At 39.8% G+C, this 9,610-nt stretch overlaps 1 non-coding gene across 1 annotated transcript; it reads right to left on the reverse strand.

The window, feature by feature from the left end:
- Window positions 1–3,461: 3,461 nt before the first annotated feature.
- Window positions 3,462–3,568, reverse strand: LOC141721915 (small nucleolar RNA R71). The gene has a single exon (XR_012574956.1). It is a non-coding gene; the product is annotated as a small nucleolar RNA R71 (small nucleolar RNA).
- Between the last annotated feature and the right edge of the window lie 6,042 nt (window positions 3,569–9,610).

The following is a 9,610-nucleotide window of genomic DNA, read 5'->3' on the forward strand; positions in this document are numbered from 1 at the left end:
TCTCTAATAAAATTTGACTTGTTGATAACTCAGAGTTCTCTAATAAAATTTGACTTGTCGATAATTAAGAGTTCCCTAGTAAACTTTGACTTGTCGATAACTCCGAGTTCTCTAGTGAAGAAATGACTTGTCGATATCTCCAATCTTTATGTCTTCAATTTGGCTTGTCGATATCTCTGAGTTCTCTAGTAGCTTTCCTGAGTTCTCTATAAGTCATTCTAGAGTTCTCGAATGACTTCTCTATAAAACTAAATCTGTGACTTATAGAGATCTTGACTTAGAACATTTTTCCCAAACCAGATTTATTCAACTCCAAGCTTCTTCATAATTCTTCTGAGGCATGATCTTCTTGATCTTCTTCCAGATATAATTATTAGGCTTGATACTATTTAAAGAAAAAGACTCCAGTGCTTTTTTGACATTTTACAGACTTTAAATGTTACAATACAAAATGCAAACTAAGATTACAATACAACTTACTTAGGGTTGTCAATTTGACTTAGTTTTGTTAAAGTACAGGCATGTCTTGCATAACAGCGTGCCCTTCATTTCTATTCACACCAGCATACCTTTATTTATATATCTTTTTTATATGCTAGTGTATTACTCATAACTTGGTTTCCTTATGTATGTCCATGTAGTGTTTGATAGGCCCTTTAATTTCACAAACTTTTCATACCTAGTGATCATCAAGTAATGACATTAAACCCAAGTTGGATGAATCAACATTTTTAACCTACTCCAATTGGTCTTCTAGCAATGTTGCAATGTTGCTTCGCTTGGTCTTTAATATGTTAGTCAAGGCGCGACCCTACTATCTGATATCTCATTTATTTTTCTGCATTTTACTACCATAGAAGTTAATTCAACTATTCCAAATTGAATACCTGGTATATCCTAGTTCTCATCCAAATTATAGGACGTGCCATGTTCCAAACTCCGTGATAGTGATGTACATATCTACACTTTTCCACGGCCATTTTCCTTCCATTCGAGATTAAAAACCATTTTATATATTCTTATCCTTATCCAAAGGCGAGCCAAATAGCCAGAAAATTCGAGATAATACATGCCCCTTCCCCTCTCACATGCATATATTATGTATTATAATGGCAGCAGCATCATTGATATCTCATCTTTTTTTATTTTAACAAGGTCGCACCCCTTGTATATATTTTATAGGGTGACCATTGAACTTTTTACTCCACATACATGTCCAACCAGTAATTATGTTTATCCATGAACTAACCTTGATGTGATGTGGGCTCCACTATGTATATTAATACTCTCATTTATATTACTTTAATTATTTTACTTTGATTCGATGCACCTTAATACAGGAAAACCTGCTTACTTCAATCACTTGTTCAAAGTGCAGGACATGCATTTTTAAAGTATCGCTTGTTCTGAATTTGCGTGCCGCCCAGTTGTTGAGTGGAATTTATGACACTTTATTACGCTCCGTATAGCTTTAAATTGGTGTATTTGTACTCAAGTTGTTGGTGTTTTTACGTGTTTTTGTAGTGTTTTCGCATTGCAGGCATTTTCCAGGTAATCAGGTAAATTAGCATGGTTGTAGTACTAATTTGGTGTTTGGATGGTGTTGAAATAAAGGCTCGCGAAAAGACCGGCTCAAATCAGCAAGAAGAAAAAAAGAATTCAGAATTTTATTCAGGAGGACAGCGTGCCCGCGCTGGTCAAGCGTGTGGCCGCGCCAGGTTGTGGTGGCAGAATTCTGTTTCTATTATGATTTTGAGAGTTTAAAGCCCTGGTCAATTCTACAGCATATATATATATATAAAGACGTTTTGCATAAGGAGAGACGTACAAAAGCTAAGGAAAAGGAGTAAAGAAGACCGGAAAGCATAATTTAACCAATAGGAAGAAGATCTAGTTTATTCTTGTGATTCTTTATTTTAAGTTGTAACATTGGATGCTAGTTTTCTTATTCTTGAACCTTTACTTGTGTTTCGTACATGGTTTTATTATGTATAAAGACTACGTTTATTATACCATGCTTTCATCGAAACCCACATTGATGATGAGTCCGATTATGGGATAATCGTTATCGTGGGGTTCTAGCGGATTTATTTATGGATTTTTTTAGTTGATTTGTTTTGATACCTTAGTATGTGGTAATTGTATGATAACCTAGTATTGGTTGTGCTTATTCATCTTGTGAGTGCGCGAACTTATAAGATAGTGTGTTAATTCTTAATGAAGCAAAAATGAATTTAAGGATTTTGAACTTGCCATGCTAGCATAGGTTCATGTGTTATTGTTATGCATGATTCGTAGGTAAAACCGTTATGTTGTCAAATTCTATAGACATATAGGGTCTCAATATAATTGGTGTCTATTCAGCTTCCATCTCTTTTGTGGATGTCTAATAGTATGGTATTCATACAACAAAAGTTGGCGTTTATCATTTTCATGTTATCTGATTAGTGTCATCACCATTACATGCTAAGGTTAAGAACGAAAAAGCTATTGAATGAAGTACTTAATGAAGTTAGCATCCCATGTTTATGTCATATATTATTCAACTATCTTTACTCTCTTTTGTTAATGTTTTCTAGTATAATTCTCATTAGTTAATCATAGTATAATCAAAAATAAATTTGTTATTCGTCTTATCATTGAATAATAGCCATATCATTGTTGCATAGGTGCATAATCACAAAGTTAGCCTAAATCAGTCCCTGTGGGAATGAAATAGAAATAATTCTATATTACTTGCGAACGCGTATACTTGCGTGAATTTTAGCGCGTGTTTAGCGACTAACAAGTTTTTGGCACCGCTGTCGGGGACTGCATTGTTAACTTTTACTTTATGTCTTTGTCATCAGTGATCGTTAAAGTTCATTGACTCGGACATTGTTACTTACCTACTCTTTTTCTTTGGCGTATTTCAGGTACTCGAGCGAGCGTGTATGCATACGCGTTTGCGGGCTCGTAAGAGAACTCTGGATCAAGCCGAGGAAGAAGTTGTAGTGATTTGAAGGGAAGTTTTTGAGGACGAAGAGAAAGTAGTAGAAGAAGAGAAAGTCGAGGAACCAACTCTAGTAGTGATGGGAGATCAAGCAAAAAATCCTAAGGCTCTGATGGACTATTCTCAGCCTAAGATCGATGATATTCAGTCGAGCATCATCAGACCATCCATCTCGGCTAACACTTTTGAGATTAAGTCGAGCATGATTCAGATGATATAGAACTCAGTTCAGTTTGGGGGTTCTCCTACAAAAGACCCGAACATGCACATCAGGGATTTCATCGAGATCTGCGACACTTTCAAGTTCAATGGGGTGACTAAAGATGCTATCAAGCCGTGACTCTTCTTATTCTCTCTGAGGAATAAAGCAAAGTGCTGGTTACATTCTCTATCACCAGGGTCTATCACCACATGGGAGGATCTTGCTCAAAAGTTTCTCACTAAATTCTTTCTTATGGCGAAGACTGCTGCAATCAGGAATGCTCTTACTCAGTTTGCTCAGCAAACTGGAGAATCTCTGTGTGAGGCTTGTGATCAATATAAGGAGATGCTAAGGAAGTGCCTACACCATGGCATGCCTGATTGGATGATTATAAACTGTTTCTATAATGGTTTGGGTGCTCAGTCTAGACCTATGCTCGATGTAGCATCAGGTGGAGCCTTATGGGCCAAAATCTACAATGAAGCTTATGAATTGATCGAACTGATGGCTGCTAATGAATACCAGAATCCTTATCAGAGGCTAACTCAGGGCAAGGTAGCAGGAATTCTGGAGTTGGATGCAGCAACTGCTATAGCTGCCCAACTTAAAGCATTGACGATGAAAGTGGACTCTTTGGTCAATTATGGAGTTAATCAAATCTCTAGTATTTGTGAGCTTTGTGTGGGAGTGCATGAAACAGAGCAGTGTGCTATTTCTAGCAAATCAGCTCAATTTATGAGCAACTTTCAGAGATCACAATAACAAGCTCCAGCCACTTATCATCCAAATAACCGCAATCATCCTAACTTCAGCTGGAATAATTATCAGAATGCGGTGCAACAATCTTACCAGCCATACACAGGAAGGCAGTAAAAACCTCCTGGTTTTCATCAATCGCAATATGCCTCTAAGCAACAACTTTAACTTCAGCAACTACCGCAAGCTAATAAAAAATGTGAATTGGAGGAGTTGAGGCTCATGTGCAAGAGCCAAGCTGTTTCTATCAAGACCTTGGAGAATCAGATTGGGTAAATTGCTAATTCATTAATGAATCATCAACTTGGCATGTTCCCAAGTGATACTGAAGTTCCAGGAAAGAAGGAAGCTAAGGAGCATGTGAAGGCAATTACATTGAGGTCTGGTAAGGTTGTGAATCCTGAAAAAGCTAAGACTCCAGAATCTGAAGTTGAGGCTGAAGAAGAAGAAGTGCAGAAGAAAGAAGAAGTGGAACCAAGGAAGACTACTATTGAGCACACTCCTCCTGAGGGTAATACAGGGGAGAAACAGATCTATCATCCACCTCCTTTTCCTAAGAGGTTGCAGAAGAAAAAGCTGGACAAGCAGTTTGAGAAGTTTTTGGAGGTGTTCAAGAAACTTCACATCAACATACCTTTTGCTGAAGCTCTTGAACAAATGCCTAATTACGCGAAGTTCATGAAAGGTATTCTCTCTAGGAAGGTGAAGCTTGATGACTTAGAGACCGTTGCTCTCACAGAAGGAATGCAATGCTGTGCTGCAACAGAAGTTGCCTCCAAAGCTTAAAGATCCTGGAAGCTTCACTATTTCATGCACCATTGGAAATGTGTCATTTGACAAGTGTCTATGTGACTTGGGAGCAAGCAGCAATCTGATGCCCTTGTCAATCTTCAAGAAGTTGAACTTGCCTGATCCAAAGCCTACTTATATGACTTTGCAGTTGGCCGACCATTCTATTAAATATCCGCGAGGTATTGTGGAGGATGTCTTGGTCAAGGTGGATAATTTCATCTTCCCTGCTGATTTTGTAATTCTTGATTTTGACGAGGATAAGAAGATTCCCATAATATTGGGAAGACCTTTCTTGGGTACTGGCCGAACTTTGATAGATGTGCAGAAGGGTGAGCTCACCATGCGAGTGATGGATCAGGATGTAACTTTTAATGTGTTCAATGCCATGAAGTTCCCTACGAAAAATGAGGAGTGCTTAAAAATGGAGTTGGTTGATTCTGTGGTTACTTCAGAACTTGATCAATTGCTAAGGTCTGATGCCTTAGAGAAGGCCTTGTTGGGGAATTCCGATAGTGAAGATGATGAAGGGGATGAACATTTATAATTTCTGAATGCTTCTCCCTGGAAGAGGAAGATTGATATGCCTTTTGAATCTTTGGGAATGGAGGAGTTGAACAAAGACCTTAAACGCCTCAAGCCATCTATTAAGGAAGCTCCTACTCTTGAGCTTAAGCCTTTACCTGAACATTTGAGGTATGCATTTTTAGGTGATGCATCTACTTTGCCTGTTATTATTTCATCTGACATTTCAGGTACCGACGAGGAGAAGCTTTTGAGAATTTTTAGAGAATTAAATCGGCAATTGGCTGGACTATAGCAGATATCAAGGGAATCAACCATTCGTATTTCATGCACAAAATTCTGCTAGAGGAAGGAAGCAAGCCTACTATTGAGCAACAGAGAAGGCTAAATTCGATCATAAAAGAGGTTGTGAAGAAGGAAATTCTTAAGTGGCTGGATGCAGAGATCATCTATCCTATTTCTAACAGTTCATGGGTAAGCCCAGTTCAATGTGTGCCTAAGAAAGGAGGTACCACTGTGGTCGCTAATGAGAAGAATGAGCTTATTCCTACATGAACAGTCACGGGGTGGAGAGTCTCCATGGATTACAGGAAGCTGAACAAGGCCACAAGAAAAGATCACTTCCCTCTACCATTTATTGATCAGATGCTTGATAAATTGGTTGGGCATGAGTACTACTGTCTTCTGGATGGTTATTCTGGTTATAATCAAATCTGCATTGCACCAGAAGATCAAGAGAAGACTACTTTTACTTGTCCATTTGGTTCTTTCTCCTTTCGGAGAGTTTCTTTTGGATTATGTGGAGCACCGGCCACATTTCAAAGATGCATGATGGCTATCTTTGCTGATATGATTGGTCAGAATATGGAGGTATTTATGGATGATTTCTCTGTGTTTGGTGATTCATTTGATCAGTGCTTGCAGAATTTAGGCGACGTTCTCAAGAGATATGTTGAGACCAATTTGGTTCTCATTTGGGAGAAATGTCACTTTATGGTGCGACATGGCATTATTCTTGGGCACAAGGTCTCTAGTAAGGTCTTGAGGTGGAAAAATCCAAAGTGGGAGTCATCGAGAATCTTCCCCCACCAATTTTTATTAAGGGGCTTCGCAGTTTTCTTGGTCATCCGGGCTTCTACAGGCATTTCATCAAGGACTTCTCAAAAATTTCTAAACCTTTGTGCAATCTTCTGGAAAAGGATGTCCCGTTTAAGTTTAATGACGAGTGTGTGGCTGCTTTTGAGTTCTTAAAGAAGAGTTTAATCATGGCACCTGTTATAACTGCACCTGATTGGAGTGAACCTTTTGAGATGATGTGCGATGTAAGTGACTATGCAGTTGGAGCAGTTCTTGGATAGAGAAAGAACAACATTTTATGTGGTCTACTATGCTAGTAAGACCCTAAATGGTGCTAAACTGAATTATACTACTACGGAGAAGGAACTTTTGGCTATCATCTACGGATTTGAGAAATTTCGATCTTATCTGCTTGGGATGAAAGTGATAGTTTTCACTGATTATGCTGCTATTCGTTATCTCGTCTTGAAGAAGGACTCGAAGCCTAGTTTGATCAGATGGGTTCTTTTGCTTCAAGAATTTGAATTAGAGATCAAGGACAGAAAAGGGACTGAAAATCAAGTTGCTGGTCACCTCCCGCGTTTAGAAGATCCAAGTGCAACTTCACTAGATAAGACATTAATCAATGAGTCTTTTCCCGATGAGCAGCTGTTTGGAGTGCAAGAGGAAGAACCATGGTTTACAGACATTGTGAACTACCTTGTGAGTAATATCACGCCTCGCGACAAGGAGCTGACCAAATCATCAGGATATGCAATCCTTACAGCGAAATGGGGGGAATCTTACGAGATTGCCACTCAACGGCTTATGGAGGACACTATGGTGGAGAAAAGACAGCAACTCATATTCTTCAAGCAGGTTTCTTTTGGCCGACCTTGTTTAAAGATGCTCATCAGTTTGTTTTGAAATGATGTCAATGTGTGGGTAATATGTACAAGAGGGATGAGATGCCTCTTAATGTGCTTCTCGAGGTTGAAGTCTTCGATGTTTGGGAAATTGACTTCATGGGGCCATCTGTCTCATCTTGTAACAATCAGTATATCTTGTTGGCGGTTGATTATGTGTCGAAATGGGTTGAAGTTAAGGCGTTGCCAATGAACGATACAAAAGTAGTGCTTAATTTTCTTCATAAGAAGATATTTACAATGTTTGGAACTCCAAGATTCATAATCAGTGATGAGGGGTCGTATTTTTGCAATCTCAAGTTCACTGCTATGATGTAGAGGTATAATATGAATCATCGCATTGCTACAGCTTATCATCCTCAGACGAATGGTCAAGATGATGTATCTAACAGAGAGATCAAGCACATTTTAGAGAAGGTTGTGTGTCCATCGAGAAAAGATTAGTCTTTGAAGCTTGATGAAGTTGTTTGGGCGTATAGAACAGCATACAAGACTCCATTGGGAATGTCTTCGTTTCAGTTGGTTTATGGTAAGGGGTGTCATTTTCCGGTGGAGCTAGAGCATAAAGTGTATTGGGCTTTAAAGAAGTTGAATCTGGAATTGGATGCAGCTGGAAAGAAGAGGATGCTTCAATTGAATGAACTCGACGATTTTCGACTTCAAGCATATGAAAACAAAAAAATGTATAAGGAAAAAGTCAAGAGGTGGCACGATATGGGTCTAGTGCTCAAATCATTTGTGTCGGGGCTACAAGTTCTTTTGTTTAACTCTCGTCTCCGTCTTTTTCCTGGGAAGTTGAAGTCAAGGTGGTCAGGGCCATTTGTTATCAGAACTGTGTTTCCACATAGAGCAATGGAGATTTTTGAGAATGATCCAGGCCAAAAATTTAAGGTAAATGGTCAGAGGTTGAAGAATTACTATAGTGCACGGCAAACCACGAGGTAGTTAGTGTCGTTTTATTGTCCGTTTGATCTCGTATTTATACGTCGAGCTAACGACGTAAAACAAGCGCTTCTCGGGAGGCAACCCAAGTTTGTTGTACATTAATAGGTAGAAGAAGCAAGAAGAAAAGAGAAAAACACAAAAAAAATCAGAAAATTGGAAACTTTCAAGGCCAACTCCAGAAGCTGAGCACGCCCGCGCTGATCTAGCGCGCGGCCGCGCTAGAATTTTAGAAACCAAGCACGCCCGCACTGATCTAGCGCGCGGCCGTGCCGATTTGGCAGAAGGTGAGCACGCCCGCGCTGGTCTAGCGCAAGCCCGCGCTGGGGTCCCGAATTAGAAAAAAATAAATCGCAGCTTGTGAAGAGAAAATCAGGGTTTTTAATAGAAAATCAATTTCCACCCAATTTTTACTCTTCTATATCACAAATTTCCCTCTCCAAATCAAACCCATTATTCTCACTATTCCCATAATCAATTCCCACTTCTATTTCATATCTAATTCTCTTATCACCTCCTATATATACATACACTTATACACAAACTTCTCCACCACTTTACAAATTCTCAAACATAATTCTCTCTCAAACACTTATCTTTTATTCTCTCTTATTCAATCCCAGTTGCACCCAAGAGACAAAGAACTCAAGTAAGCAGCAGCAGCACCGATTCTTCGAGTACGGGTGATGTGAGGCCGAGGTTTTCAACTCCCAAGGCTGAAGCGGAGTACACGAGGCTTCTCTCGAAGCCTATAGTGAAGGAGAGAGGTTTTCTACCATCAGGGAATGATGATAAGTTATTGGAGATGATTCTGAAGATGGGCTGGGTTCGTTTTTGCGAGGCACCCGTTGTTGTGCCCATGAGTGTTGTTCGAGAGTTCTATGGTAATGCAAAGGCGGAGAAGAATGGTTTCACGGTGGTTAGGGGGATGACTTGTGAATATAGTGCTGATGCGATAAGGAGGGTGATTGAGCAGCCCGGGAGGAAGCCCGGTCAGGACACTTGGAATGATAAGACTCCAGAGGACTTTGATCTGGATCTGATTATTGCTACTTTGTGGGTGTCTGAGACTCACTGGAACTTCAAGAGGAGCACGACTGATTATTCCACGTTCCCTGCCTCGTGCATGAACATGTTTGAATGTGCTTGGAATTCGTTTATCTGTGCTAACATCATGCCATCTTCTCATATGCATGAGATTACGGTGGAGCATGCTCGTCTGTTGTGGGGTATTCTTCAGGGGGACTATGTGGATTTAGAGATGGTTATCTACCAGGGTATTTTGAGGTTCTTGGGAGGAGGTACTATGGGTTCTATACCCTATGCGTCCGTTGTGACGAAGTTGTGCATGGAGGTTGGTGTTCATTGGCCTGCACATGAGCAGCTGTAGCTTCCCAGTGCTCCTATCGACAGTTCGACGCT

The sequence above is a fragment of the Apium graveolens genome, chromosome 4 (assembly GCF_009905375.1).
Source record: "Apium graveolens cultivar Ventura chromosome 4, ASM990537v1, whole genome shotgun sequence".
Taxonomy (NCBI): Eukaryota; Viridiplantae; Streptophyta; class Magnoliopsida; order Apiales; family Apiaceae; genus Apium; species Apium graveolens.